The sequence below is a fragment of the Triturus cristatus genome, chromosome 1_1 (assembly GCF_964204655.1).
Source record: "Triturus cristatus chromosome 1_1, aTriCri1.1, whole genome shotgun sequence".
In the NCBI taxonomy this organism is placed as follows: domain Eukaryota; kingdom Metazoa; phylum Chordata; class Amphibia; order Caudata; family Salamandridae; genus Triturus; species Triturus cristatus.
In genome coordinates, this window is record NC_140579.1 from 505054218 (window position 1) to 505066754 (window position 12537).

Below are 12537 nucleotides of genomic sequence, written 5' to 3' on the forward strand. Positions count from 1 at the left end.
CGGGGGGTCACTCTCAACAGAGATGGGTACAGTGGACCCCTCTGCCCCAGCCATTGCTCTTAAGTGTGGGTGGATGTGTTGCAATCTACCTACACTTGGGTTTACCTACTAAACCTATCTAGTAGTTGTAGTCAGGGTGTGCTACTCCCTTTGCTCTACAACAACTAAGTTCAGTAGAACTTAAGTATATCTAATCTTGTTTTATATGTACCTACAGGTACCTATGTGATCTTTCAATTGGTAACCAAGAGATTACAATGGTAAAACACAGCAAGCTCAAATCCAACCGCTGCTCACCAATGTGAGAAGTTGGCCTGGTATATGCTGTTCACTAGTTCTAGTGACCACCTTGTACCATGCCAAGCAACCCTTATGGTGTGGTTGTAAGTCAACCTTTTCGGACTAGCTGCCCTAGTGGTAGCGTAGGCTAAGCAGTCTTTGAGGCTAAACTCGTGATGCGTGTTAAGCAAGCTGTTTTACCAATAGTAACCCCCTTTTATACCAATGAAAGGACACCACACAGATATATATTCAAAATATATATGTATTTATTTCTCAAAGTAACCCCTAGTCTCTTTATGAGCACAGGAGCACAAATCGTCAAACAAGATTATCACAGAATACACAGAAGTTGCACTTTATATGGATAGGCCCTGGTGGCCACTCGAACCATATACTAAAATAGTGGTATAAGTACCACGAACAGAAAAGGGAGAAGGCCTAGGGCCTCTAGAATCGCTGGGCCTACAAGGAGCTAACGTCAGTTAGTGACCAGGAGGTCCACGGGTGGCGTGTGCAGAGCAAATAGTCACACGCGTGCTCCCATAGGTTTCAATGGGTGCGTAAAAAGTACAAAGTTACTGCAAAAGGAATCTTCCGGATGACCTAGGAACTTAAGATTTGGAACACAGGCACTAGAGATGTAATACTACACTTGGGCACAGGTGTGCCAGCTTTACCTCACCCACAGGAAGCGGGTGCATAGGCCTCGAAGTGCGTCGGGTTTCTTCTATCTGTTCCGTGGGGCCTGTAGACAAACGTGCTGCAGGCGGTCGGTCGGGAAGAGATGCAGTGGATCCAAGAGTGGATCGGAGATGTTGAAGACCTGAAAGCAGAGGGGACAGTGTTCACAGTCACTAGCCAGTGACCAGCGTGGCACCAGGTGGGTACCAGGCGATGTCGGGTGCAAACAGGAAGGAAGGTGTAGCTTGACTCTGCAGCCACGTGGTCCCTGAAGGTCGACGACGTCCAGGAGTCGAGTCACGAGCTGTGCCACGCAGGCTCTCGCTGTCGGCGGTGTCGGCGACTTGATCGAAGCAAACAAGCCTTGGCAAAAGCAATTGTTGTAGGCAAGGAGTTTAAGCTGATGGTTCTGACCAGCAAGGTCAGAGGAACTGCTCCTTTGGAGGGGAGCAAGGGCCAGTCTGGAGCAACCAGACCAGTGGTGTTTGTCGTAGATTTCGTCGCCAAGATGGCCACTAGCCAGCGGGCCAGCAACCGGTTAGGCGCGTCGAGTGGCAAAATGCAGAAGGGCCCCACGCAGATCGTGGAGATGCTGGAGGGCTCACCTTTGGTGCAGATGCTGCTCGAGGGTTGGGCTTCTCAGGACCCAAAGCACAACTTGGAGGGAGCCTCGGTTGTTGCACTGGTCAGCTTGTCGTAGTCGTTTCAAGATGGCTGGCTCCACGTGTCTCGGTGCCTCCACGGGTCTCCTCTTTGCAGGGACTGTGGATCGGGCGGTGAGAGGTCTGGAGGTCCAGGTCTTGTCAGTCTCTGGGCTCGGGCTCCGGCGGGAGGCGGCGGCAAAGCAGACGTTGATTCGCTGGATGGTGCTTGCGTTAGCAAGGTGGTCACTCCCTGACCACAGGGGAGATTGGCTTCAGTCCTCTGTGCAGCAGAGCGTCGAAGTTCCCGTCTTCTTCTTAGTTTTAAGTTGATTCCAGGATGTCTGAAGTCTTAGGACACAGCTCCTACCTTTATTCGGATTCTAGGGGCCGGACTACCTGCTAGGTCCCTCCCTATGGGTGGGACCAGGAAGGGGGGTGGTTACACCCCCAATCCTTTGTCCAGCTCGCCCCAGGCCCGGGACTGGTGTGCCCCAGGACCGGTTTGAACTGGCATATGCACCGAGGCTCCTTGTGAGCCACAGGCATGTCTGGTTTCTTTCAAGCCCTACCTGACCAATACACAAAATCCTGTCTGGGGTGGTGCACGCACCTCCCCTGGCAGGAAACCCTTTGTCCACACCTCCCAAGCTGGAAGGACTCCCAGCAGCAGGAGGGCAGACTTGTGTCTGTGGTGGCAGCATCCATTTTGTGGAGCTGAGGCTATGTCTGATTTTACCCGGGTTTCAGGTACTGTACATGTCGTGTCCCTCTAGAAGGGTGGAATGCTAACCCCGTCGCCAGAATTGGCGAGGGGTTAGTATTCCAATTCGTATGACACCTTACTCGACATGTTTTGATAAAGCCAAACCAAAGATAGCATTTAACCGCGAGGTTCATAATGCACTTAAGAGTATATGGTATGACGATATCTGGAAACAGTAGAAGGAAGTTGTTCCGACCACTGTAGACAGGCTCAGCTCATGCCAGAGCACCATCTCACATGGAACCAAGCACTCTGCCTTCAGGATTGTTAAGGCCTGCCATAGGAGTGACTTATAGGTTACCAGGTGTCCCATTTAAGGTTAGGTATAGGTATACTACACCTAAGTAAGAGGTGATTACACCAACTTACCCCAGCTGAGTGATCAGCCAGTTGTGTCAAATTGTGAGGCCAAGCCTGGGGTGGCATAATACATGCTGCAGCCCTTGGCAGGCCTTGGGTACACCAATGCCCTGGGTACCTAGTGTACACTGGTACAGGGGCTGACAGGGTGATCCACTTCCAATTGGTTATGCACCTAGGGTGCATAGTTTTAATTTAGTAGAGAGAACAGCAGGCTGGGGGTCTGATTGGCAGGCCCACAGCCTCAATATGTCAAAAACCAGTGAAGCAAAAAGCAAAAATTTGGGGTGACCATAGGATAGCAGACCCTACTCTCCTACAGGCTCCCTCTCGGACCATTTTCCCGACGCAATTCGTATGTATTTTTCACGTACGAATCGTACTTCCCAGTTTGTACGGTACTTGTGCGATTCGTACGTAAAAAAATACGGATACGAGTCGGACGGTAAATTTTTTTTACGGATCGGAATCGGCACCCACGTTGTTATAAGTTATGGTGGAGGCTTAGGAGTAATAAAAAGTGTTATAAAAAATTATTATAAAAAATTATTATAAAAAATTATGCATATCCTCCCCAGTGTTAAGGCCATGCGGATACTTGGTGTCAAGCTCGATAATATACTTTGACTCTAGTTGACATAGCCTTTTCTCTCTATTTCCTCCTCTCTTATCTAGTGGTACTGTATCTATCACAAAATATTTCAAACATTTAAGATCATTTCCATGTTCTGATTTAAAATGCCTTTTAATTCTATGGTGGTGGAAGAGTAGGGCGTAGTGCATGTACAAGTATTGATTCCGAATTTACAAGCCCGACAGGTGCTACACTTGTAAAAACCGTTTTTCGGAACCAACCAACTGGTTTTGTAATCCAGTTCTGGACTGCCTTTAACCAAATTGTTATGCATAGAATATGCTTTTCTAAAAGTAAAAGTGGGTTTATCTGGGAGCACTGTTTTCAAGGTGCTGTCAGTTAATACTATAGGCCATTGTTTCATAATTATGGCTTTGATCTCTTGGGCTTTTTTACTGAATGTGGTGATTAATCTACACTGTGTAGTGTCTGTATTAATGTCTGCACCACTGCCCTGTGATGGCATATGCTTAGCTTTGACTTGATGTTTTGCAGCTTTTAGTAAGTCTAGTCTATCCATTTTGTTGGCTTTTTTCATGGCTGCATCTAGTTTAAGCGAGTTGTAACCTCTTTCTAAGAATCTCTGTTTGGCTGCTTGCTGATGATACATGAGATCCCCTTCCGTACTGCACGCTCTACGAATACGGAGAAATTCACCGTATGGAAGGCTGGTGATGGTATGTGCCGGTTGAAAACTCTTTGCATGCAGTAAGGTGTTGCCTGCGGTGGGTTTGCGAAATAGACTGGTTTCTATTGTGTCAGCGGAGGCCTGTACTGTGATGTCTAAAAAGTTAGTGCTGACTTGATCTATGTGTGCCGTGAACTGTAAATTCATTTAATTCACATTCAATTTATTTACAAATTCTTCAGCTTCACTGAATGACCCCCGCCAGATGACAAAAATGTCATCAATATATCTCCACCATTTCACCACATGTTTCTCCCATGTATTGCGATGTTCTTTGCACAGGTCATGCTCCTCCCACCAGCCCACATGGAGGCAGGTGTAACTGGGGGAGAAGCATGCCCCCATAGCTACTCATTGTAGCTGCTGAAAAATGGCCCCATCAAATGTATAAATATTATTGTACAGGCACCATTTAATCATGCTCAACAGGACTTTGTTCTGAAAATATAAATCAATTGGTCTTTTTTTGAGGTAAAACTCGACTGCATTGATGCCATTTTGGTGCCTTATACTGGTTTATAGGGATGTGATGTCTAATGTTGAAAACAGGAATTCATTCGACCATGTTTGCATGCTTAATTTTTGGAGGAAATCGTTAGAACATTTGATATATGTGGGTAGGGAAGCTACAAACTCTTGAAGATAATAATCGACATATCTAGATGTGTTTTCAAACATACTTTTTCTGGCCGATATTATGGGCCTACCTGGTACTGGACTAACCCCTTTATGCACTTTAGGTATAAAATACATAGTAGGCATTAATGGATAATCATTGTATAGGGGCGAGCTGAGGGAGCTGCGTTAGAAGCTAAGGGGCTGCCCTGCCTGGTGGGGTATCGCGATGCTGAGTATTGCTGCTTTGACATAGATGATGAAGCATGGTAACGCGAAGATTATAGTAGACACGACACTGTTGGTGGCGGGGGCAGGGAGGAGGGACCCGCTAGGAGAGGAGTTGAGAGGGGAGGGGCGCCTAGACACGTGTTGAGAGCTGCTGTTGGTTGTTATTTTGGTTGCTGAGCTGTGGAGGAGACAGCTCCCCAGTTGCAGAGTGGGGTTATTAGAAATGTTTGGTTATCTGTTTGATGGCACAACTGGAGAGTAAGCAGTTAGCAACCGAGATGGCTGTATTATAATTGCTACCTGGGATGAGACCGCAAAACGCGCACCACAGAGGTAGTTTCACTTGCAGCCTCAAAGCTTATTGCGGTAGGCAATGCTACATGCCACCTAATTGATGCAGATTGTTATGATTGTTTGTAACTTATCACGAGTCTTTCCCATGCTCTAAGTGTAACTGTGCACTCTACTAATATGAGATGTATTGTATGATTACAGTTGCAACCTCAATAAACAGATTTCTAAATAAAAAATTAATGGATAATCATTGTTTAGGAATGCAAATTCGTCCTTGCTGATTAGGTCTTCATTTTTCCATTGATTGAGATCATCTTTATAATTTTTACTGATTTTCTTGGCCTCAGCTTGATGGATTTTGCGATAACATTCCAGATCGTTTAAATGGCGCTAAGCCTCCGTTTTGTACTCCTTTTTGTCCCATAACACAATCCTACCTCCTTTGTCACTTTTATTAGTGATCACTGAAGAGTTATTTTTTTATTTTTTCATCAGTTGGAAGTTTGGTGCTTTTTTCTTGGGGGAAACCTTGTTGTACTCTTTTGATAAGGTGTACAGTTTCTTAAGTTCATCGATTACTCTATCGTGAAAGATGTCGATTGCATCACATGGCATGTTTGGAATGAAAGTTGACGGGGCTTTAAAAGGACTATGACATGATGATGACATGCTCACATCTTCCATACTAGCCAAACTTTGAGTGCTTACTGCTGCAGGTACATTGAGGTCGCTTTCATTCCCCAATAGGTTTAAGGTTTTCAGTAGAGGCACATCTCCTGCTACTAATCCCCTGCTGGTTCCAGAAACTGTCTGTTGGGAATCTAAGTCTCTGGGGGATTGTGGTGTTTGGGGCCCTAGGCCCTCATGCTAGGAAGCACTGACGCAGACACATGGTTATATGCTGGGTTAACTGGCCACGAGCACGTGCGCTCGGCCCTTTTATTAGCCTAGTCACCTGACCCAGTGACGTAGGTGGTGGGTGGGTGTAAAGTGTAGAGCATACACTTATGAACACTAGAACGTGTCCATGCTAGGACACTACATTCCTCCCAATCTTTAATAACAAAAACCCGGAGTCAAATGTCCAACCTAGGGGAGAAAAAGACATATATATACAGATGTAATACAGTGACTAAACTTCTGCAGAGTCGCTCACGCTTCAGCAGCCTGGAGTCACAGACGATGTTCTTCCTGTCGCGGACGATGTTCTTCCTGTCGCGGGCGATCACCAGTTCACTGTGGCACCAGTCATGGGTGCTCGATGGAGTTAGTCTGTTTGACGGCTCTGCCTTGAAGTTGCTCTCACAGTCTTTCTTCGCTTTACTTTCTTGGCGACAAACGCAGTTGTTGAGTTCTTTTGGTTCAGCGCTAGATGTTGCCATTTATCTTTTTAGTCCAGTCCTTTTCTTTATCTGTGGCGTGTGTTCTGTTTTGCAGAAAGACGGGTTATTCGCAAGACACCCCTCTCACCAGGATGCCCCTCTCACAGGTGTTCCCCTGCCACGGGATATCCTTGAGGCCCTCTTCCTCAGATCTGGCCTGGGTTCAGTGTCCTGTATCGTGTTACTCCCATGCCGATAAGTACGGGTGCGGAGGAGACGGCAGGTCTCACCTCAGATGCCGCAGTCAGACCTGGAGGGTGGCTGTTGGCTCCTGTCTTTAGCACGCGAAGTCTTCGTCCTCCTGAGACCTTTGCTGAAGGGCGGCTGATGACCATCTCTCGTCGCGGGGATACTCTCTCTCACCGGCATCCCTGAGGCCTTTGCCCCTGAGTCACCACGGCTGGCATTGACCAGTGTCCGTGTAACCCCAAAGGTGGGTGTTTCGAATGGTCCGGCCTGCTCACCTCTGCAGATCCCAGGTGTGCTGAAAGCATCATCAAACAGATGGTCTTTTCTCCGTGCCACGGGTGTTCTTTAGGACTTGCGCACTGTGTTCTGACGCTTGTCACCTTCCTTGTCTTTGAGGTGTGAGTAGTCTTGCCACACTCTTCTCCTTGTCCTCTATTTCTTTCTCCGTGAGGCTGTCATGTCACTCTGACTTCTTCTCCTTCTTACAGTGGCAACCGTGCCACTCAGATCTTTCTTTCCCCTTTTTCCTTTAAGTGGCAGACGTGCCACTCTGATATCATCTTCCTTCTTGTAGTGGCAAACGTGCCACTCAGACATCTTCTTTTCTTGTAGTGGCAAACGTGCCACTCAGACATCTTCTTTTCTTGTAGTGGCAAACGTGCCACTGCGATGTCTTCTTTCTTCTTAGTGGCGGACGTGCCACTCTGGTCTCTTCATCTCTTCGCTTCACGACCTACTCTGGACCGTTTCTGTTCTCCTCTTGTCTGGCCAGGCTTCTCCATGCAGCGCGCGCACTCTGCACGTGTTCCCCCTGGTCTTGTCCTCGTCCGAGAACACTCTCTTCATCTTCTTCAGCATTCCGAGTTCGGGTCGTGACCTTCTCTTCATCTTCACCTTGTCACCAGTTACTTCGGTTGAAGTTCGTGGGGCCATGCTCATGGTCCGCTTCGGTCTTCTCCCTTTCACCAGTTGCTTTGGTTCTTCTTGAGCTTCTTGGACCACTTGACGGTCCGCGCTGCCGATCACTGGCAGGATATCTTCGGTCTTGCGTCAGACCTCTTTGTGCGACTCCTGGCGAGTCGGCTTCTTTGGTGCGACCATGTGGCAGGTCGGCTGGGCCTTTGTGGTGCGACCATTTGGCTGGTCGGCTTGACCTTTGTGGGGCGACCGTTTGGCAGGACGGCTTGGCCTTTGTGGTGCGACCATTTGGCTGGTCGGCTTGACCTTTGTGGTGCGACCATTTGGCTGGTCGGCTTGGCCTTTGTGGTGCGACCATTTGGCAGGTCGGCTTGGCCTTCGTGGTGCGACCATTTGGCTGGTCGGCTTCACAGGATGCATCACGTCGTGTGACTACCTTTGTCCGCTGCCTTGTCGGGCGCTGGTGCGTGCTACTCTTCGTACCGTCGTGGTACATCTTCAGTGTAGCGTTGCTCCTAATATCATGATTACTTGATGTGGTGGCTTCTTGGCGCCACTGGGTGTTGCTCTGCATCCTTGGCCGCCAGTGTCGGATACTTGCTGCGCCCATCCTCTTCAGTGGGTTCCTCTCCTGTAGGCGCTGCAGTGTACCTTCCGCGTCCGGCGTACATCTGCACTGAGTCCGTTTGTTCTCTCGAGAGTTCGCTCCACTTGATGCGGCGACAGCGCAGTCCTCGCTGGGGTGGATGTGGCTTGACACCTTTTCTTCTTTCTTCCTTATTGCTGTGGGATTGCGCTGCATCCCTGTGGCACACCGTCTCTTCTTCCTGCAGTTTTGTCGCATTCCTGCGCCTCTGGCACATTCCTATGCTTCCGTCGCGTGCCTGCGTTTCTGGCACATTCCTGTGCGCCTCCATCGCACTCCCGTGCGCTCACCATCGCGCCTCCGTCAGACCTTGCGGCACTTGCCTTGCTGCCTCTTCTCCCTTGCGCTGCGAGCCGTCGGTCTCCTGTGGCTGCTGGACTTCCTTGGCTTGCTGTATGCTTGTTGATTTCCTCTTGCTGCAGTACTGCCGGTGGCCACTGGGTGGCAGTGTTGCTTTTCTTTGGCTTCAGCAGCAACCACTCTGTACTGCCAGAACTCTATGCCTTGTTTTCCTTTCCACTCCTCCAGGCTTCACTCGTGCTTAGGAGAGCTGGAGGGGAGCTGGAGCCAGGCAGACCAGTGGAGTCCAGATGGGGCTGGAGCAGTGGAGTCCAGGACATGGCAGCAGGTGAGTCTTTTTTCTTTTATTCTAAGGCAGGTGAGGAGGCCACAGGCATTTCAGTCACTGCAGATACAAAGCATTATCCCGTGCGTGTGTGTGTGTGTGAGTTGGGGGGATACAAAACTCACTTGCCACGCTGTGTGTCCCAGCGCATTCGGGACTTCTGGGGCATGGTGACAGTCAGTTCCATTGTGCCCTCAGTTGCAGTTCACGTTTGGCGGCGCTGGCCGCTTGTCTCCCTTGTAGGCGCTGCTGGGGGTCCTCCGAGGTGGGGGTATGCTTCTATGGCCGGCGGGGGCCATTCTACACATTACGATCGCCCTCCCTGCCACAGCTCCGTGCAGTGTTCACGCGGCATGGAGGGGATGGGGTGCGCTCGTTGAGCTCCTTACTGCGGCGGCAATTATATATTTCTTACCGCGAGCGGCTCTGGCCGCATGCAGTTCTTGGGCAGATCTCCCTCCCTCCCGCGGCAGCCTCGCAGACTTCTCCTGCTGCGGGGGGGGGAGTGTGTCGGCATATCTGTCCCTATGCGGGGTAGGCACCCGCGGGTTCAGTGAGACCGGCGCTCCTCTCTGGTGTGGTCCACTTTATGTATTCAACTTCGACCGGGCTTCTTCTCACGCGGGTGGGCTCCGCTTTTACCATTACTTAAGGTCCGCCTCTTCCCACTCGGCCGCCGGGTGGACTCCTGCGGACCGTGACCGTTCCTCCTCGTGCGGGTGGGCTCCGCCTCCGATGCTTAGGCCTCATCGGGCCGCAGGGCTTCGCCACCAGCTGGTGGGTTTCGGCTCGCTTCCGCCCTGCTGGGTTTTGCTCAGCGCGGCTCCTCACCTTTTGGCCGGCGGGCCTTTTCTTCCACGCGGGTGGGCTCCGCGTGGAACACGCCACTCACGGGGTCGCGGCCGATGCGGGTGGGCTCCGCTCGGACCGCTGGTCACCACGGACTCGCTCCTCACAACCCAGGCACCGTGGCTGGTTCGACGGGGTCGGGGTGGCACCCGTCCTCCCGCGGCGTCGCGGCCGATGCGGGTGGGCTCCGCACGGCTCGCACTTCTCTTCCTCCCACCCTCGTCGCCATTGTGGTGTTTGGGGCCCTAGGCCCTCATGCTAGGAAGCACTGACGCAGACACATGGTTATATGCTGGGTTAACTGGCCACGAGCACGTGCGCTCGGCCCTTTTATTAGCCTAGTCACCTGACTCACTGACGTAGGTGGTGGGTGGGTGTAAAGTGTAGAGCATACACTTATGAACACTAGAACGTGTCCATGCTAGGACACTACAGGGGATTGTCGTTTGATGGTGTAATATTTCGTGAGTTTGAGGTTCCTAATACATTTGAAAACGTGTATCCTGTTTTCACCATAGTTAAAACTGCTCTCGGGACAGAAACTTAAACCCAAAACAAACAATTGTTTCTCAGCCTGATTAAGCGGCACATTTGCTAAATTGACGATGGTTTGGTCTACATCGGTTGGCGCTTCTGCCATCTCTTGTTCTGTTGCCCTCTTCCTTTGGCTTTTGAAGCATTTATGTCTCTCTCTCTCCTTCTGATATTCCTTTTGCGTTTGAGGTTTTTTTGTTGTTGTTCCGCAATCAAAGGGACTGTTTTCTCTGTTCCTGTACAAAATCCATCTCCTCAGCATATGTTAATACCCCTAGATCGGCTCGAGAGCATGCAGCATTGTCTCTACTCAAGTCCGATTCCGAATCACTTAGGACAGTGCTACATTCTGACAATGAGAGACGTGTATCTTGAAGAGCCGATGTTGTGGGACCGTGCTGAGACCGTTCATCTCTAACCACTTTCTGCTTTCGTAATGAATCAAATTTGCGCGTGAAGATAAATACTGCCCCAGTTCGTAATCGTTCTTATCGTGTGCAAATTTGTACGCCTTCCTATTTTTATTAACCTCTTCCTGCTTTTTTAGACGCTCATTCATTTCTCGGATGCTTTTTTCAATGTAATCTTTATTGCTTGGGTTTTCTAGCTTATTTCAATGTTGATGCGGGCAATTTCTTTGATGTTTGTATCCCGGTCAATTTTAGCATACTTTATGAGCAAACACACGAGAGGCATGGAAGCCTCCAAATTGCTCTCAGCCCATTCCTTCAAGATATATATATATCCAAAATTAGAAATATCCAGGAACCAGTGTTGCCAGATTTTTAGACCCGTCCCAAGCCCAATGCAGCTGAAATACAAGCCCAAAACAAGCACCAATCAGACCAGTTCCAGCCCAAAAACCAGCCCAAATTAGCAAGTGTCCAATTAAGCGCAAATCGACATCAGAACCAATTTTAATGACAAATATACATTCTATTCAATATACAGATGGTGGGAGGGTGTTAGCAGCAAGGCACAAACTTTGCATATGCTTCATTTAAATTGTTTTTATCATTAACATGGCCATGGATGCAAGGCAACAATAAAAAATGTCCAGCGAACTGGTGAGTAATGATCCTGCTGGAGAGCAGCCCTTTGCCCGTTTGTAGTTTTGAAATGCAGATAGGCTGTATTTTATTTGGATAGCTCAGCGGGTTACTGCCTTTGTCACAGAGATTCTTGTGTTACTGGCAGTTCAGAAATTACAATCCTAACATAGGACAGTGACCTATGAACTGTCATCAAAGAGCTGCATACAAACATGGATGGTACAGTTAGACCTTTTTTTGTGTTACTATATAGTTAGAAATTCCCCAGTCTTTCATTATTTTAATGTTGCTCAAATGAGTTTGGGCCGATATACATTTTTATTAGTAAAGCCAACCCCCAACCACTGGGTCATTGATGAGGCGCAAAAAAATACTTTCGCACTAGCGCGCCGCTAAAACACGACTGTTCAGAAATTACAATCCTAACATAGGACAGTGACCTATGAACTGTCATCAAAGAGTTGCATACAAACATGGATGGTACAGTTAGACCTTTTTTTGTGTTACTATATAGTTAGAAATTACCCAGTCTTTCATTATTTTAATGTTGCTCAAATGAGTTTGGGCCGATATACATTTTTATTAGTAAAGCCAACCCCCAACCACTGGGTCATTGATGAGGCACAAAAAAATACTTTCGCACTAGCGCGCCGCTAAAACACGACTGTCATGATGTCACTGACATCATGTCAGTCTCACTGTCACTTACCTGGTCGCTGGTGACTGGTGAGTCACGCGGTCACCGCTGGTGGTGGGTGGCTGGCAGACTGGACACTAACGCTGCCTGGCAGGCTGGCACTGCGTGCAGCAAGGCAGACACGGTGGCAGTGGCTGGGCCTGGCCGCTGGCGGGCCTGGGGGCTGGACTCTTGAGTTACTGGGGCAGCCTGGACTCAGTGACTCGGGGGGCCGCTGGAGTGACAGGTGCTGGGGCTGGACTCTGGACTGGGCTGGAGGCTGAGCTGGAGCGAGGTGGGCCTGGGCCCGGGCGGCTGGGCCTGGGCCTGCTGCTGATGAGGATGATGACGAGTGCAGTGGTCAGACTCGGAGTCGGACTCGTGTCGGACAGGACTCGTCGACGTCGTCGTTATTTACTCGTCTGGATTCTCCAGTCCTCCGAATCCTCACACGTCTTCTGACACTGCCTGGGC